This window comes from Hylobates moloch, unplaced genomic scaffold, assembly GCF_009828535.3.
Source record: "Hylobates moloch isolate HMO894 unplaced genomic scaffold, HMol_V3 SCAFFOLD_11, whole genome shotgun sequence".
Classification (NCBI taxonomy): Eukaryota; Metazoa; Chordata; class Mammalia; order Primates; family Hylobatidae; genus Hylobates; species Hylobates moloch.
Window position 1 is genome coordinate 100,913,840 of NW_026652286.1, and position 20,643 is coordinate 100,934,482.

At 39.0% G+C, this 20,643-nt stretch overlaps 1 long non-coding RNA gene across 1 annotated transcript in view; it reads left to right on the forward strand.

Annotated features, from left to right (window-relative positions):
• LOC116477483 (uncharacterized) overlaps window positions 1-20,401 on the forward strand; it is a 28,428-nt gene extending 8,027 nt beyond the window's left edge. The window contains exon 4 of the long non-coding RNA XR_004250469.1: window positions 20,238-20,401. This is a non-coding gene — a long non-coding RNA (uncharacterized LOC116477483). The remainder of the gene's footprint in view (window positions 1-20,237) is intronic.
• The last annotated feature ends 242 nt before the right edge of the window (window positions 20,402-20,643 follow it).

Below are 20,643 nucleotides of genomic sequence, written 5' to 3' on the forward strand. Positions count from 1 at the left end.
AGCAGCTTCATGTGCGCCTTGAGTTTATATCTGTATATCTGTAATGGTGGGCACAGTGTAGGGGGAGAAGAGGAAGAGTAGAAGATATTATTTAAAAAGAAAGTTTTACAACCAGGAAGTATTGGAAGAGGCAAATCATGGCAACTCTGGATGTTTCTCCTAAAACCCCAGAGAGAACTGACTGTAAATAAGCTAAATTTTTCTCTAGATAAAAAGTCTTTTTCCTCCTGGAGTCCCAACGGTCCCTTGCATCATAAATGAAGCCAGAAAAAAAAAACGTTATGTTGAATAGAACTTGGTAAACTTATCAGTTGCCAAGTTACAATGATGTGACATCCCACCTCTAGCAATAAGAAAAGCTGTAGCCTTGGACCTATGAACACAGAAGTTTTATAATAATTGTTCAATCACACCCTATTGGCCTAAGAAAAATAACTTGCCTTTATAAATTACTCACTAGCAGGAAGTATCTCAGCACTGAATGAACTTCGCTATATTTTCACTAGCCTTCAAATAAAATCTCTTCATCACAAGACACTGAAATGGACAGGACTGTTCAAGAAGTGGAATTTAGGCTGGGAACAGTGGCTCACACCTGTAATCCCAGCACTTTGGGAGGCCAAGGCAGGAGGATAATTTGAGTCCAGGAATAAGAGAGCAGCTTAGGCAACATGGTAAGGCCCCATCTCTACAAAAAATGCAAACGTTAGCCAGCATGGTGGTGCAAGCCTATAGTCCCAGCAACTTGGGAGGCTGAGGTGGGAGGATAACTTGAGCCCAGGAGGTTAAGTCTACAGAGAGCTATATAATTGCACTCCAGCCTCGGCGACAGAATTAGACCTTGCCTAAAAAATAAAAAGGTGGAATTTAGAAAGTCAGCCTATATTTCCTCTGCTTTTAAAAAATCTCTGCAAAGATATCTTGCATAATTATGCCCATCTCCCACCTCTGTGGATCAAGATCAAGAGCCACCTTACGTTTGCAAAAACTTAAATTTTACAGAACATTTTAGAAGAGGTCTGATTAGTTGTTTCTGGAACAAGATGGACTTGATATACCAGAGACACACAGAGAGTAAAGAAGCTTGGGTCTAAGTGAAGGCTGGTCCTTTTATCTTATGCGTAACTTTTTTTTTTTTTTTTTAAGACAGTGTCTCACTCTGTAAGCCAGGCTGGAGTGCAGTGGCATGAACTCAGCTCACTGCAACCTCCGCCTCCCGGGCTCAAGCAATTCTCCGGCCTCAGCCTCCCGAGTAGCTGGGATTACAGGCATGTGCCACCACACCAGGCTAATTTTTTTTTTTTTTGTATTTTTAGTAGAGATGGGGTTTCACCATGTTGGCCAGGCTGGCCTCGAACTTCTGACCTCAGGCAATCCGCCCGCCTCAGCCTCCCAAAGTGCTGGGATTACAGGTGTGAGCCACCACACCTGGCCCTTATGCATAACTTTTAACAAGTCATTTAACCCCTCTGACCTTCAATGTATTCATCTGTAAAGTACAGACAATAAAGTCTTCCCTATATATTATAAATGACTTAGGAAGATTAACCATTTAATATGTGTATTAAAATTATCATCACTGACCATGCTGTGTTGGTTTCCTATTTCTGATTTCCTACTAACTGCACCAGATTAATCATAAAATTCCACTTTCTTCATGCAATCAAAGAATGCTGACTTTGAGCAGGACAGTATTATTCTGTATCAAAACATGCCACAGCATAGCCTCAGTCTACCATTTCCACCTTCAATCTCATTTTCCAGCACTCCACAACATGTGTGCTGTGGACTCCGGCTGAACTATCCTACAAAATATCTTTGCCTCCATGTCTTTGTTTACCCCAGAGATAAATAAAGTATACATTCTGCCCTCACATGTTTGGGTTTTGTCCACACCCTTGAATGTCTCCCTTGGAATTCACAAGGTAGTGTCCAGGCTTTTGGCTTGAGATGTAACATTATTCATCTTTTTCCTCTCTCCTGTATTGTCTCCTTGGGGAAAGAGATAATGTATTCTGATTGGTTGTTTTCTGTTTTGGGTTTTTATTGTTTGTATTTTTCACAACATAAAGAACAATATTTTGCACATAGCAGATGCTCAGTAAATGCCTTTTAAACAATGAATGATTTCAATTTCATATAAATGTAAGACTTGTTCTCTGGACTCCACCTTTCAGAAGAGTGGGTAGAGACAGAGGTCACCTCTTCTTATCTGCCTCGGAAGCTTATTGAAAAAAGAAGTGTGTGGCCCAGAAGAAACAAGGGTGCTGAGAGGCTCTAGGGACAGCCACCTTGGTCCAAAATGAAGAATGCAGAGGTTTATCCTTCAGCCTTGAGTAATAAATCCCTCAAACCTTGAATTATTTTTCACTATAAACAAGAAGGCATTCTCTGAGTATTTAAAAATTCTTTAGATAGCAGCAGGTCATGGGAAGCCACGCAAAGTCTGCTCAGTGTAGGAATCTGATTCTGGGTGTCCCCCTGGGAAACCAATCTCCTGAGCTCAAGGAGATCCTCATCTCTGAATTTTTTCAAATAGCCACAAAGGAGACCTAAGTCGAAGACTTAACCTCTTCTATGCTCAAGTAAGCCCTTAGCTGCAACTGGAATTCAGAGTATTTCCACTTCAGAATATAACACACATTTCAGAGGAAATGGGGGATTGACTTAGCTTGGAAAGATAAGGCATCAAGGGGATCTCAAAGGAGAAAGGAGTTTTTAGCCTCTCCACACAGTGCATTACTAGGGAAATCACCAAACATCTAACACCTGCACGGTGGCTTCAGCAGGGAGCCCTGGCTTCTGCTTGGTTACCCTTGCTGAATTCCCCTCAGCACAAATGAGAACTGGCTGTGATTTCTTTCTCTTTTTTTGATTTTAAGTTATGGGGTGCATGTACAGGATGTGCAGGTTTGTTACATAGGTAAATGCGTGCCATGGTGATTTGCCGCACCTGTCACCCCATCACCTAGGTATTAAGCCCAGCATGCATAAGCTGTATTTCCTGATGCTTTTCCCCCTCCCTCTGACAGACCCCAGTGTGCGTTGTTCCCTTCCTGTGTCTATGTGTTCACATTGTTCAGCTCCCACTTATAAGTGAGAACAAGTGATGTTTGGTTTTCTGCTCCTGTGTTAGTTTGCTGAGGATAATGGCTTCCAGCTCCATCCATGTCCTGCAAAGGACGTGATCTCATTCCTTTTTATGACTACATAGTATTCCATGGTGCATATGTACCATGTACCACATTTTCTTTTTCTTTTCTTTTCTTATTATTATATTTTTTTTAGAGACGGAGTCTTGCTCTATTGCCAGGCTGGAGTGCAGTGGCACAATCTTTTTTTTTTTTTTTTGAGACAGAGTCTCGTTCTGTCACCCAGGCTGGAGTGCAGTGGCGCGATCTCGGCTCACTGCAAGCTCCGCCTGCTGGGTTCACGCCATTCTTCTGCCTCAGCCTCTCTGAGTAGCTGGGACTACAGGCGCCCGCCACCACGCCCAGCTAATTTTTTGTATTTTTAGTAGAGACGGGGTTTCACCGTGTTAGCCAGGATGGTCTCGATCTCCTGACCTCGTGATCTGCCCGCCTCGGCCTCCCAAAGTGCTGGGATTACAGGTGTGAGCCACCGCGCCTGGCCAGTGGCACAATCTTGGCTCATTGCAACCTCTGTCTCCCAGGTTCAAGTGATTCTCCTGCCTCAGCCTCCACAATAGCTGGAATTACAGGTGCGCACCACCACACCCAGCTAATTTTTCGTATTTTTAGTTGAGACTGGGTTTCACCATGTTGGCCTGGATCTCCTGACCTCGTGATCCACCCACCTTGGCCTCCCAAAGTGCTGGGATTACAGGCGTGAGCCACCAGCCCCGGCCACCACATTTTCTTTATCCAGTCTGTCATTGATGGGCATTTGGGTTGATTCCATAGTTTTGCTGTTGTGAACAATGTTGCAATATAACATACATGTGCATGTATCTTTATAATAGAATGATTTATATTTTGGGGGGTATATACCCAGTAATGGAGTTGCAGGGTCAAATGGTATTTCTGGTTCAAGGTCTTTCAGGAATCACCACACTGTCTTCCACAATGGTTAAACTAATTTACATTGCCACAGATAGACTTAAGATTACACTACAAGGCTACAGTGACCAAAACAGCATGGTACTGATAGAAAAACAGACACATAGACCAATGGAACAGAGTAGAGAACTCAGAAGTAAGACCGCACATCTACAACCATCTAATCTTTGACAAACCTGACGAAAACAAGCAATGGGGAAATAATTCCTTATTTAATAAATGGTGCTGGGAGAACTGGCTAGCCAAGTGCAGAAAATTGGAACTGGACCCCTTCTTTACACCATATACAAAAATTAAATTAAAATGGATTAAAGTCTTAAATTTTCAACCCAAAACTATAAAAGTCCTAGAACAAAACATAGTAACTATTCAGTAAATAGGCACAGGAAAGGATTTCATGGCAAATACATCAAAAGCAATCGCAACAAAAGCAAAAATTAACAAATGGGATCTAATTAAAGAGTTTCTGCACAGCAGAAGAAACTATCATCAGAGCAGACAGACAACCTACAGAATGGGAGAAAACTTTTGCAGTCTATCCATCTGACAAAGGTCTAATATCCAGAATCTATAAGGAAATTAAACATGTTTATGAGAAAAAAAACATTAAAAAGTGGGCAAAGGATATGGATACTTCTCAATAGAAGACATTTATGCAGTCAACAAACATATGCAAAAAAGCTCAACATCACTGATCATTAGAGAAATGCAAATCAAAACCAAAGTAAGATGCCATCTCATGCCAGTCAGAATGGCAATTATTAAAATGTCAGGACTTTTTTTTACAAGCCAAGACATCACTTGTCATTGGTTGTAGGTCTCTCACAGCCGCCACTAGACATGGCTGTTCTCAGAGCCAGTCCTCACTTCAGATTTCGTATCATTCCTGCCTGTTTTCTACCTTGGCTCCATGTGTAAGGGATTGCTTACCATGGGAACATATATCTTCCCCCTCCTCTGTATCTGTGTAGTGAAATATGGAACATGTACTTCTAAAGAAGAAAAAAAGATTTTTTTTCAAGTACAAGGCCATTTTAATGCAGATTTTAAAAAGTAAAAGTGAAACTTACTCATGTGAACATTTTGAACCTGCCATTACAGATAAAAAATTAAGTCAAGAATCATAACTAGCTGGTAAACATTTACACAATTGACACATTATAAAAAAATCAAGCAGCAGCTAGGTGCAGTGGCTCACACCTGTAATCCCAGCATTTTGGTTGGCCAAGGCAGGTGGATCAACTGAGGTCAGGAGTTCTAGACCAGCCTGGCCAACATGGTGAAACCCCATCTCTACTAAAAATACAGAATTAGTCGAGTGTAGTGGCACATGCCTGTAATCTCAGCTACTTGGGAGGCTGAGGCAGGAGAATCGCTTGAACCTGGGAGGCAGAGGTTACAGTGAGCCAAGATCGTGCTACTGCACTCCAGCCTGGGTGACAGAGCAAGATTCCATCTCAAAAAAAAAAAAAAAAAAAAAAAAAAATGAAGCATAGTAGAAGCAATCAACACACAAATAAATTAACAATAGCTAAAACTCCACACAGTAAAATTGTTGAAAGTGAAACACTGAGCAAAGCATCGCCTTATGATTAAACAGACAAAAAATAAACTTGATAGAAATCATTTTACATAGACTGAAAATAAAATTATACACTATAAATATTGATAACAATAATATTTGTTAAAATATCAAAATATTCTCAGAAATTTAGATCTAACATTTTTAGACATGAAATTTGGACTTTGTAGAAGTTGTGGCCACAAAAGATAGTTTACAATTGCATATGGGTAAAAATTGATTTAAATTCAAATGAGACATTTTTTATAAAATTTACACTAAAAAAAGGATTTGTCCAGATGAAAACAAGTTTAGTCAAATAATTTTTTTAAAAAAATTGAGGTGATTTAACTCTGGATACCAAATTGATGAAGGAATTAAATAACTTTAACGTCATTTTCTCCAGAAATTTTTTTTCAGTTAAAAAATTATCAGCACTAGTATATGTAAATATAGTGTTAAAATGTACTCAGTCTAAGAACAGGCAGATGTTAATAACTGAGGTGCAAAAAGGGCCAGAATCACTTCCCATGTGGAGTGAGCAAAGAGCCAACTTCTTATATAAAACCAAGAGTCGAAACATCCTCCGTACACTCTATACTACCTCTCCTGATGCTTCTTCTATGTCCCCCCTCAATGTTTGTCACCTCAGCCTCTGCTGGGGTGATTCCACTATCATGGATCCTCTCTCCAGAGAATATCCTTAAATGCCAAGCTTGCATTCTGGTAGATTGGTCTTAAATTCTGACACACACACTCTCGCATTCAGCCTCACACATAAAGCGGTGGAGGTTGAAGTGGGTAACAAAGTAGTCTTCTGAGATGCAGTGAAGATAATTTATTTCTGGTTATGGAGACTCATTTGAGTCTTACAACCCTACAACTGCAGTAGGCTCCAGCACAGAGAGTGATGAGACAGCCATCCACCCATCTCCCTCTATGAAGAGGGGAAACTGAGACTGGGGAAAGCCGGATGACTCGTGGTGACTGGCATGACAAGTTGAGGGGGTGAGGGTAATGGAAACATTCATTGTCCTTTGCTAGTACTTCTATGGAAAAACAAATTATCACAGTTAGTTACTCTTAGTCAGCCCTGCACGCAATTTAAAGGCAAGAAATATTTTTCTTTCCTGCCTTACCATCCCACTTCTCAGAGCTCGCTGACACTTCTGGCCTTAAGTTAGCACATTGCCCTGACTTCAGCATCCCGCCCAGGCCAGCCCTTTCCAGGCAGGTACCACATGCTGGTTAAGCCTCACCACCATCCTGTTTCTCAGAACTATTTCTCACCTAATTCCCATAGGGCTGCTAAAAGCGCCTGACTTTCTGATTGATAAATCACTAATAGGTGTATATGTGTTACAAAATTTCAGTGTGCTACCTCTCCAAATGTATTTGCATTTCAACAGAAGACTCCTAAGAATACTTGTCTACTTCAATTTTAAATTAATTTTAATTAGTTAATAAAAAATTATTGTGCTGGTATTAATGGCATGCTAATTATATTTGTAGGAGACATGAGGCAAGGGGTAACTGCTAAATTTGGATGCTAGACTGTAAGAAAATAATTCTGGCAAAAGAAAAATATGTGTGTACATGTGTATGTATGTACACCTATGTGTATGTGTGTACATATGTGTATGGGTGTGTACATATATATGCATATATGTGTGTGTATGTATATATATACACACATGTGTATGTATATATATACACATGTGTATGTATATAGATATATATATACATGTGTATGTATATAGATATATATATACATGTGTATGTATATAGATATATATATATACACATATGTATGTATACAGAGAGAGAGAGACAGTCATGCCTCATATCATACCAACTAGGCAACCAACAAAAAACATATTCAATTTCAGGTGGATTACAGATTACAGATCTAAATGTTAAAAGTAAAACAACAAACATTCTAGAAGAGCACCTTTGTAACTTCAGAATAGCCATTTTTAAACAGGACACAAAGGCATCAAACATAAAGGTAAAAATCATAAATTAAACTATAGAAAAATTAAGAAATTTTGTTTCTCAAAAGACACAGCTGAGTGAAAATATAACCCACAGAGCAGGAGAACGTATTTACAATACATATATTTTAAAAGGATTTATACCTAGAATAGATGAAGTACTAAAACAAATTGCTAAGACAAAGGCAAAAATACCCAATTGAAAAAATGCACAAGAGACTTGAATAGATACTTCACAAAAGATAACATCAAGATTGCCAATAATTATGTGAAAAAAATCATTCAATTGGATTAATCATTGGTAATTACTAATTAAAACCACAATGTGATACCACAACACACAAGCTACAGTAACTACAATGAAAAATTCTAAATGTGGCAAAGAGGTGGAGCGACTGGAAGACTGATACACTGTGCATGGGAGGTTTAATTGAGTCAACCACATTGGAAAACAGTGTAGCAGTATCTACTGAAACTAAATATGTAAGTGAACTATTGCTTAGTAATATCACTTTTAGTTATATACCCAAGAGAAGTGCAAACGTATGTTCACCAAAATACATTTACTAGAACTTTCATAGCATTATTCATAGTAGCCAAAGTTGGAAATTACCAAAATGCTCACCATCAGTAGAATGGATAAGCATGGTGTATTTTACACCATGAAATACTACACAACGATGAGAACTAATGAGCTATAAATCTATGTACCAAGATGCATAACTGTCAAAAACATAGTATTAAACAAAAGAAGCCAGTATATATTTGTGATTCTCTATACATCCCAAGAGAGCAAAACAAATGTTTTAGAAGTCACAGTAGAGGTTTCTCACAGGGAGATGGGTAATGTCTGGAAAGGAATACAAAGAAGGGCTCTGGGGTGGTGAAAATAGTCTGTTCTTTTAGCTGGGTGCTGGATGCACAGGTGTAGCTGGTAAAAAAAATAGCAGATATGTTCCTGGAATGTGCTCATTTATCTTTATGCATATTATAGTGCCTTAAAAATGTTTACAAATATTAACGTAAATTTAGGCAGAAAAAATATACTAAGTCCTTACCTACATGCAAAAACGAATTGCAGACTGGAGAGATGTTGGCTTGAGAGCAACACATGGAAAAAGGCCTGAGGTTTTAACTAACTACAATCTCAATCGAAGTCAAGAGTAGAGTGTGGATGCCAAAATTACTAAAAAAAAAAAAAAAAAAAAGGTTCACTAGTATAAGAATTAAGTGTATTCAGAATGTAAAACGTCTTCAGGGACTGTACAGTACAGCCCTTTTGTTTTACTTGTGAGAGAATCAGAGCCCACAGAAGACTTGGCTCAATAAAATTTAGATTTTAAGAAAAAGAGTTAGAACTGAACATCATGCTTTCTGACTTCCTCACCCAGAACACATTCCTTTAGATCTGTGCTTCCCAAGCCTTCCTGAGCATAAGAATCAACTTTGGAACCCTTAAAAAAAACCTGAATCAGCTGGGCACAGTGGCTCACACCTGTAATCCCAGCACTTTGGGAGGCTGAGGTGGGCGGATCACCTGAGGTCAGGAGTTCGAGATCAGCCTGTCCAATATGGCAAAACCCCCATCTCTACTAAAAATACAAAAATTAGCTGGGCATGGTGGTGCACACCTGTAATCCCAGCTACTCAGGAGGCTGAGACAAGAGAATCGCTTGAACCCAGGAGGCAGAGGTTACAGTGAGTCGAGATCACGCCACAGCAGTCCAGCCTGGGCAACAGAGTGAGACTCTGTCTCAAAAAAAAAATAAAAAAATAAAAAAAACCTGAATCTCTACAACATTCTGTACAACAAACTGAGGACACACTGCTCTGGTCTGTTCCAGACTACTGTACCAGAACTGGAAATGCGATGCTTTTGCTCTACTCATCCCTTCATTCACTGTGATTGATTAATCAGAGTAGTTTCTACTTCTTGAGAGTTTTTTTGGCAGTGGTCAAAAAAGGGAAAAACACACTGAACCCAATTTCTGGTCAGTGCATATCCTCTGAATATGTAATGTTGCAAAATCATATTTCAAGTGAAAACAAAAACCACACTAGTTTTACAAAATGAAAGAAACCTCATCGTTGGCCAGAAAATAACTAAAATACATAAGCAATAAATTTGACTCTTAGGGACTATGGTCCTCAAAACAACCCACACACTGTATAGGACAAAAAACAAAGTTCATTGGCACAGGGCCCAGTGGTAAAGAGAGGAGGCTGAGCCCACAGTTTACACAAAGCTGTGTCCATCAGGTGCTGGTCTGCTGGCCCATGGCCTGGCTCCTGCCATCCCAGTCACAGGGCAGAATGGGCAATGATGGAAAGAATGGTTCTGCCCTGCTGAGGATGGGAAAGAGGCCCCAGGGGAAAGCAGGGAAGTGAAAGTACAGAGAGGCAGAGGAAATCATCTCCTTACACAAGAAGAGCTTGCAAATGGAAATTACAAAGTACATGAAGAAAAAGACTCAGAAGAGATTGCCTACAAAATAAAACATTTCAGACAAAAATTCACCCCTGACAGTATTGAAAATATTGACATTAAAATCTTCAAGATCCTTAAAAACTGGGGGTGAAAATTCATAAAATAAGCATGGTGTTATGGAACAACAGATGTAGATACTGAACACAGGTGGATGATAAAACCAACCAATTCCAAATCATAAAGTGAAAAATACAGTCATTAAAATAAAAACTTGATAGAGGGAAAAAAGTCTAAATTGGACATAGGTGAAGATATAATTAGCAAAGTAAAAGAATGAAGTATTAAGTGGCACTGGGAGAGCTGTCTATCCATATACATAATATGTATTTTGCATATATTATATGTAATATATAGTATGCATAAATGATTTTTTATTTCATATTATTAATAAAATAAAATATAAATGTTTAAAAAACTTTAAATCTATTAGGAGAAAATATAGGTGCACATATTTAAGATTTCAGAGTAGGGAAAGATTTATTAAAGCAGACACAAAAAGACAAAATCATAAAGAAAAACTCTGATAAACCCGACCAATTTAGACTTAAAATTTATGCATAAATAATGGTATAGAAAACAAAATTAAAGGCCACTGAAAGGAAATATGTTCAGCACATTTAAGTCTACACCCAGAATATGAAAATAAATATATTCAGTACAAAAATATCAAAGAATGTAATAGAAAAATGGGCGAGGTATTTTCATGTGTCATTCATGGAAAATGACAAACTGAAATAGAAAACTGCATTTGTTAAATCCAAGTGAAAACACACTCACCTATAAAAATGATCAGGAACATTTTTAAAAAGTAAGACACACTTTAAAATCCACCTGACAGGCAAAAATATCAATGTTTAGCCAAGAATGAGAGCAAATCGTAACTCTCATTTAATACTGATGAGAGTATGCTAATAGAACAATCACAAAGAGCAGTGGCATCACCCCAAAACGTTTATACTCTGTAACCCAGCCATCCAAGGTAAGAATGCTTCCCTGTGTGTGTGTTTGGCCTAGAGAAAATCTATGAACTCTTACAGAGTAAAGATAACTATATACAAGGATGTCCCATACAACAGTGTTGTATCAAAAAGGGGAAATAATGCAAACGTCAAGTGGTAGTGAATAAAGATACATAGTAGGATACATGGATAAATTGTGATATGTTCATATAATAAAATATACTGCAGTTAAGAAGAATAACCTACATATGTATTGTCATGAATCTGCTTTGAAAATATAATATTGAATGAAAAAGCAAGTTAGAAAACTTTACATGTACTGTATTTAATTTAAATAATGCAAATGAATGATATAGCTTTGCAAATATGTATAAACTATATATATTTTTATATATGTGCATACGTTATAGTTAAAGAGTACATATACAGAACTGGATGCACATCAAATACTTCTTAATCTCTAGCTCTGGAAGGGAAGGGAATGCAAATTAGGAAGGACATCACAGGGGTCTCAGTTTTACCTAATATATTCTTTGCCTTCAAAAAAAGTGTAAAGAAAACTGGAAAAATATTAACAGTTGTTCCATTTTGGTAATGGATAAGTGAATATTTATTAACTTTTTTTTCTTTTATTAAGGGAAAATACCTAAATTCAGGAGCTTAGTGAGGGCTACAGGGTTTCCAAACCTAGAGAATTTAAAAAGGATCTTAAAGAAATAGCATATAGATGGGTGTGGTGGCTCATGCTTGCAATCCCAGCCATTTGGGAGGCCAAGGCAGCTGGATCACCTGAGGTCAGGAGTTCAAGACCAGCCTGGCCAACATGGTGAAACCCCGTCTCTACTAAAAATACAAAAATTAGCTGGGTGTGGTGGCAGGCGCCTGTAATCCCAGCTACTTGGGAGGCCAAACCCAGGAGGCGGAGGTTGCAGTGACCTGAGATCGTGCCACTGCACTCCAGGCCTGGGCGACAAAAGCGAGCATCTGTCTCAAAAAACAACAACAACAAACAACAAGAAGTAGCATATTTATAAGCAGAACAGCTATCATGGTAAGGGCACCCAAGCACATCATATTTGGAAGAAGTGAGAGAACAAGGAGAAGGAAGAAAGGAGACCATCAACACAAATTCTCTCAGATACTAGAACAGCTGTCACTGACTTGCATTCTTTTGCTCCAAGGTCTCTAATGAAAATCCATACATGGATGTTAGAAGATTAGCCTCAAATTGAGAAAGAATTCTCTAGCAATTACAATTTTGAAAAATTACTTGGCAATCTCAGGAGAAAGTAAGATGCTATCACTGAAGTTAGTCAAATCTAGTGTGAATACAACCTGGTATGAATACAGCTTTTGGAGTTGAGTAATGCTTGCCATAGTTTGAGGTTTGGCTATGGGGAGAATGGCAAGCATGATAAACACTGTTCACTCCAATAACAAGGCATTTTGCAGAGCATTTCAAAAACTCCCTTACTTAATTCTTAAAATCACACTAGAGGTTGGTAGTACTTCATTATTCTTTTTACAAATGAAGGTGAATATCACATGCGTGGTAGAGATTTGAATTCAGATTGTTCTGACTCTAAGGCCTGAACACGTCATTAAGTTCCTTACGACCACTAGAATGTCAAGATTTATGAAATCAAAGAACTAGATTTCTAGTTATGAAATTTAAGGTTCACCGAGGTTAGATGTCTTGAAGATGTTTTGGCCAATTCAGAGTCCCTGAAGGCAAACCACTTAAAAGTAAACTTCAAAGGGTACTCTTTGGTCTGGTAAAGTCTAGTTTTAATGCTATGAATGTTACTGACTCTACAATGTAATATGAAGGTGCAAAATAAATAAATAAATAAGTAAAACCTGACACAACGATAGAGGGATTTGTACAAAAGAAGAAATAAGTACAAAGCTCAGTTCTTGAGGCATTTGGTGTCTGTGGGTGTGGGTGTTTCACCATTCAATGATCCCATGACCCTACGCAGTCCACATTTTCAATGTACCTCTTAATCTACTCCTGTCATATGCTCAATCCTTATCACTTGAAAAATCTGTGAAATAGTCTATATTCTCATAGCCTCAACCAAACCCTTCCCACACAGCTAACTGCCTGGCACTCATTTTATCTATATCTGAATAAGAGAGAGGTAGATGAGTCAAATATTCCAGAATTGTCACCTATAGTGTGAAAGAAAAGGAGGTGTTTGCAACACCAAGTTTCGCTTACTCCCCCAGGCGGGGGACCCTCTGGGGATGACGTGGAATTTGTCCACTTAGCCTCAGTGTCTGTGTTGGTTAAGAAGGGCACTTCCCCAAGAATACTGTGTGCAGGTAGAGGAAACAAATTACAAGAAAATTAAGCCCAGACCAAAAAGTACCTGTCATTGAACCCTTGTGGCTATGCAGATTCCTCAAAGAGAACCTAAAGGACTCAGTGAGTTCTGGTTCAGAATTTGGGGTCAAGGGTCAGACCCACAACTAAATGTGTTTTGTGCAGTAAGAGATAAAATGGTGGGAAGGGGTGATGTGTGTGCCGCCATGTGTCAACCACATCCAGTGAAAAGCTCATCACTAGTGTTCTGGGACAGCCTGAAGGAAGACAGCCTGAAGGAGCAAACACAACCTCTGCAGCTCTGCAGGCAAGAAGCTCCCTTAGCACTGCTTCTCTTGCCTTCCTTCCTTTTATCTCTCTCACCTCCACCGTGATTAGGACGCTGAGCATGTCAGAGGTCATTCAAATGACTTTGCTAAGGAAGACTTAATTTCCCCCAAATATGTGCATGGAAATATAATCAGGGTAGGTATTGGAACCCAAAGTTTTGGTCTCCAAAGAGTACATCTCCAGACAGCCACTGAAAGAAGCCAGTTGGTCAGAGCCCAGAGAGGTAGCTGTGCAGAATGTTCAGGGCACTCCGGACCTTTGGGCTTCTCTGTCTGGGACAACTCTGCTGCCCTCATGGTCGAAATGGTTCTCAGCAGGGATTTCTACTAAGCCCAGAGAGCAACCAGGGCTGGGTACTGAGGAGATTTTATGCATCTGAGCAAGAGCGACTGAGAGAGAAAAGCGTTCTTGGCAGGATCTTAAATTTCTGATTCTGGAAAAGGATTCTACTCAAATTTCTCAAAATTACAGAATTGTAAGTACAAAGTCCAGGCTGGGCATGGTGGCTTATGCCTGTAATCCCAGCACTTTGGGAAGCTGAGGAGTGTGGATCACCTAAGGTCAGGAGTTCGAGACCAGCCTGGCCAACAAGCTGAAACCCCGTCTCTACTAAAAATACAACGATGACCCAGGCATGGTGGCACGCACCTATAATCCCACCTACTTGGGAGGCTGAGGCAGGAAAATTGCTTGAACCCAGGAGGTGGAGGTTGCAGTGAGCTGAGCTCGCACCACTGCACTCCAGCCTGGGTGACAGAGTAAGGCTCTGTCTCAAAAAATAAAAAAAAAAAAAAGTAAAATAAAAGTACAAAGCCCTATGTCATTCCTCATTCCAGAGAAAACTTCCTTGTGCAAAAAAAAAAAAAACGTACAAAGTCCTATGTAATTTTTTGTTACAACCCATCTATGAATTGAGGGCCCTGGTAAGCTCCATCTGAAATCAGCATCATGATATTTGCATACATAAGGAGAGTTCTGAGACTGGGTGCATTCTTGTGGTTAAAGTCCCATTAGAATAGCTCCTGTATAGAATACATTGTACACACAGGCTGTAAACTCAGACAGTGATGGGAGAATATCAAGGCTAGGAGCCACATGCAAAGACACTTGAAGGCAGGCGTCTGGAGCAAGTAAACCTCTGAGCTTCAATTTTCTCGTCTGTAACGATGAAAGAGTCGTACTTACTCTAACCATCTTAGAAAGGTGATTAATTGTGGCAATCAAATACGGTAATTGCATTGTTCTCCCCAGACTGCTACAACGAAATACCATAGACTCGGTGGCTTAAACAAAGACATTCACCCATTTTTCACAGTTCTGGAGGCTGAAAGTCCAAATCAAGGTGCCAGTGACATGGTTTCTGGTGAGGGCTTTCTTCCTAGATTGCAGACGACCATTGTCTTGCTACAGCCTCACATGGCAGAGAGATAGAGCTCCTTCTAGTCTCTTCCTCTTCTTATAAGGGTGCTAATCCCATCATGGGACTCTTCTCTTGGGACCTAACCTAACCTGAATTCATGTCTGAAGGGCCTAACCCCCCAATACCATCATGATGGAAATTAGGGCTTTGACATATGAATTTGAGGGGGTCACATTCAGTTCATATCAGTAATAAAATGAAAGTTTTATAAGTTATTTAGAACTCTGTAAATCCACTTGGCGTCATTACCACCATTACTAATGTAAGCTTCATATAATATGTTAGAGCCTGATACAATATCCTGTCATTTTTTTTCCTTAAGGATGATGGCATTTTAAGGAAACTTACAAACATGCTCTAATCCCTGTCTGCATCCCTACTTTCCACATGAGGAAACAGATAAAGCTGGGTATAAATTCTACCTTCATATTTTAATAAGTATTGTCCTAGAACAAGTTATTTCACCTCTCTAAGGCTTCGTTTCTTCATTTGTAAAAAAGAGACAATGCTGATAACGCCTACATTGTCAGAGCTGTGATGAAGTTTAAATCGGACAATGTATGTTACATGCATACACTAGTCTATATTAACACAGAATAATAGCCCGATATTGTTAGTGTTAAATGTCACCGAATGTTAAATGCTTCTGTTACGTTTTGTTATTATTAATGTTATTGTTAATCACAGAGTTGGACTACACACCAAGTCTCCTGACATCTGGTGTTCTTCAGAAAAAGAAGGCGTTCTAATCTAGCAAAGCCAATTAAGGCTAAGAACAATTTTTTTCTTAATGACAAATCTTAGGTCTTTTCCAGCTGTGTTTTTTCCATCTAAATAGTAAAGATGAGTGCAGGGGAAAGCCAGTTTCTGGAAGTACCCACTAGAAGGGCAGTAAGTAGAATGGGACTCAGGTTACAAAGCTCAGTAGGTTTTAGCTGGGCCTTGTTGCTAAGATACCCATATTTTCCCGAACACCAAAGGCAATATAAAGTCTGGTTTGAAGCCATAGAGAAAACTTCCCTGTGCAAAATATATCACTGGATCCTCTCTTCTGCAGATAGCTCACTGTCGAGGGGGGTATTTTCTCACATGGTATTTACTTTCTGTCTGTACTAAGTCTATTTGTTAGTATTTAGAATTGCTACTTTACTTTTCTAAAATGAGAACAACAACAACCAAAACATCAAAGTATGAGTGCCCAGTCAGAACTGGTAGGGTTACTACCGAGTGTTCAATGACCAAGTTCTCTGCCAGAGGGAGACTGAATGTTTGCCTCATTCCCAGGCTTCCTCGGCCTAAGTAGAAAAAGTTAATGGATTAGCCCTGATGAACGACTGAGGTTCTCAGCAGGCATGGGCTCCAAGCCAGAAATCAGCCCGATGTACAGACAGCAGCCATGTCTGGGGTTGCTGGACGTGGCTGATAACAGGACCGGAAACCCATCAGAGACACCCACCCCCTTACCTCTGGGCCTCATCAAAATTACCTGCCAAAGAGACTCTGCTCCAGACCAGCACCTTGTCAGCCTGTTTTGTAATAGAAAACAGCTGTCCCTGTTGTGAGGCAGAGGTGAAAAGAGTGAAAAGATGGAGAAAATGCACCATTCATAACTTTTCCGGTCGTGCAGAACTGAAAGTTGCAATCACAGGGTATGCAAAAATGGGAAATTCTAGGGACCCTGTGGGAATGATGGTATCCTCCTCTGAAGGGGCTGATAGGAAATCACAGCTACTGAATTTAAACCAAGATGACTGTTGATCCTTAATAATGGATTTTGAGTAGAAGCTGAACACTCCTTAGCAACATCCCAGGGATAGCAGAGGCAAAGTGGTAGAGAGTTTTGATCAGGCAATTCAGGTAGGGAGTAGAATCCTCATTGCTGCTTCTTCCTATTTGTTGCTGTAATTTAGTGCCTAGAACAATGGCTATTGCGTGGCATTGTGCTCCACAAATACTTGTTGAATGAATGATTAATAAAATTTATGACCTACATTTTCTAAGGCTGAGCAGAATGAATTTTTTGGTTCATGTGGTCACAATTTGACTCAATGTTCTGTCACTTACTAGCTCTGCTGTCTTAGGTAAGTTCCTCAATATATCCAAATCTTAGTTCATTTTTCTGTAAAATTGGGCTTGAACAGTTACCTTATATGACTTTAAAGATCACCAAATTAAATAGAATGTGTTCTCAAATATCTTTCATGAAATGTAAGCTCAGTAAATGATAAAAGTGATCATGAACTGTGTGGTCATTCGATCCCACAGTAACTATTCATGTATATAAATGATGCCCAGATTTAACAGGACAAGATAAAAGTAATACCACAAATACTAAGAAATGTTAATATCAGACTGTTACCTTGTTAATAGTGGGGAAGTGTCACATGTTTCAGAGACATCCTAGTTATTTACATCCAGAAGAGGTTTCCCCAGGCAGAAGAGCTCACCAAGAAACAGTGGGCTGAAGAGACCTTGCATAGCCAGTTAACACCAGAGACAAAGATCATGTGAAAAACTAGAAGCCAGTTGTGAAAGGGGCACCATCAGCATCACTGGTCCTTGCATTTATAAAGAGGCAATTTAGTTTTTAAATTAGATCAGGTTCCCTGACTAATGAAATAATATCTCCGTACAAACATATAGATACACACATGCAGGTATCCAATACACACAGAAAAAAAGAGTTAACTCAAGAATAGGAAAGGAATTTAAGATCATTCAAATCGAGATCTTCAAAATTCAAGTATACATATTTCACTCATAACAGAAACAGGAACCTGTGAATAAGGAACAGTCATAAAACAAGGAAGATGTCTTTGAAATCAAGATTATAATTGCCATCTGCATACAGTTGCTTGCTCTATGTCTCTTTCTCTTTCTCTCTCTCACACACACACTCACTCTCTTTCTCACTCTGAAACTTCCAAATGTCTTCTATTAACAGGACACTTAATTCCAGGTGATGTATGTATCGAATTAGAATTCTAGCCCTTCTATGTAGTCTCAGGTTGTCTGTCATCTCTCCCTGAATGTTTCCGAGTCCCCCACCTGCAGTTCCCTGTGGCTTTTTCAGTGAGGATATGCCACTTAGCTTTTCTAATGGGGTCTTCTGGTGGCCCTGAGTGATGAGATCACTAAGGAAATACTTTAGTGCTGAGAGACTCATCCTGAGCCCAAACAAAGCCCACCTTCTGATGCCAGAAGGGGCACTTAGAAGTGAATCAGCACTCTGTCCTATCAGGCTTTCTATTTATGAAGAACAAGAGTTGAACAGCACTGTCCTTGCTGTGCACACTCGCATGCCTCCGAAGTCCCTTTGATACGATAACTCAGCTGGTTCTGTCTTCCTCTCAGAGCATGGAATCTGTCCTACCAGTGGGAGGACTGTGTGGTTTGAGAAAGCTTCTGTAGGTGGTTCTGATTCAGAACACCCCACCCATCCAGCGCTGGGTTGAGAACTAGGGGTCAAAAGGCACATTGAACGGTAGACGTGAGGCTTCCTACGTCTCTTATTTCACAGACCTTATGGAAAAGCAGGTTTGGAAATGAATGAGCCCAGGATGAAAATTTAAGTCTCTATAAAATATTTTTCATCTACAAAGAAACAACTTTTTCCTCTTCCAAAGTTATTTCAGATACATGTGTCTTCATTATGGTCATCTGGGTATTTATAAGGAATACTACATCCCTTGCATTTCAGGTGTGTTGTGAATTAAAGATTACATTATTTTTCTTTTATCCTTATCATCTCCAAACCTCCTATACAACAATTGCAAAGGAAGTAATATGGCAAACTCTCAAGTCTGTTGTGAGAATCAATTTACTTAGATTACATAAGATATCTAAAACAATAAAACGTGCTTAATGTATAAAAGCTATTATCGTAGTTAACTTTTCTTTTGGTCTTATGACTACATTGTAAATATTGTATAATCTGCATTGCAAATATTGTATAATCTGCATTGCATAGTCATACAAAAATGTCATCTTCACAATACATTTCTAATAACCTGGAAAGCATTCTGTCATTTTCTTAATATTGGCATGATTCTTGGGTTTGGTTAAAAGGGATTAGAAGAGATTCATTCTCCCCGTTTCTAATAAAAATACAAAAAATTAGCCGGGCCTGGTGACGGGCGCCTGTAGTCCCAGCTACTCAAGGCTGAGGCAGGAGAATGGCGTGAACCCGGGAGGCGGAGCTTGCAGTGAGCTGAGAGGGCGCCACTGAACTCCAGCCTGGGCGACAGAGCGAGACTGGGTCTCAAAAAAAAAGAAGAAGAGATTCATTCTGTGTTTGGTCTCTTTTCTCCCCTGTTTGAATTTGTCACGGCCCTTTCTCTATAGTGAATCTGATTGCTAGGAAACAGTCCGTTGTGAAATATGTCTCAATGTTACATTTATTTGCAATATATTCAGCTTTACTCCACGCTCTGGCATCGTTCTCTCTAATGAGATCAATGTATTGCCGAACTGAGTCACTGGTTCCTTCCCTTCTTCCAAAGAAAACAACGGCAATTCCAAGGAATTCTTTTCTTTGTTAGTTTTTAGCCTCCTATTTCATTTCTATTATAAATAGCATCAATTATCTGATGTGTAGCTGACAGAGAAGTTTGCCTCCCATGAATCATTTAATTCAGCTGATTCGGCAAAATATTTGACCATGAATGTGCATGCGTGTGTGTGCACAGACTCCAGTGCTTGAGTTTTCGTATAAACTAGATAAAGGCCATTTGTCTCCAGATTAATGATAAACAAGATTAAGAGTAGTTTCTAAGTTTTGTTTCATTTGGGCCTTCTTGAGCTGCATTTAGCAGATACTAAGTTATAATGACCTTTGGAAAGTTCACAAGTTTCCAGGGGTCCAGGATAGTAATTAGCTCTTAATTGCAAAAACAAGTGCTGCTGAAGAACATAAGGTCATAGGAAAATCAGGAATCAGGACTTTGAACAGAAAAATAAAGTGAATAAAATAATGTTTATTCATTTATGAATCACTCATTCATGATTTTCTTTTTTTAGTATCATCAAAAGAAATAAACTGCCTTATGTTTAAATTTTCACTATGCTTGTATTTCAGCCTCATCAAGGGATACTACTCCTGATCTTTTCATTTTACTTTCCTCGGGTCTGCCTAAACTCAGTGTCTCTCCTAGAAAACCAGCCAACTCATGAAAAACTGTTTGTAAGAAAATGTTCTCAACACAAAGAAATAATAAAGGTTTGAGATGATAAATATGCTAATTACCCTGATCTGATCACTATACATGATATGTACGAAAACATCACTATGTACCTTGTAAAATTATTATGTCAATTAAAAAAAGGGAAAATGTGTTGTGCTTAATTATAATAAGAAAATTTAAACAGATTGATGAGAATTCAAATGTTTTCACTGATGTGAATATTAGTTAACAGGAAAAAAGAACTCATAAAAACTGTTCCATACTTTTTTTACCCCAAAGAGTTAATCCATGCTGTTATAG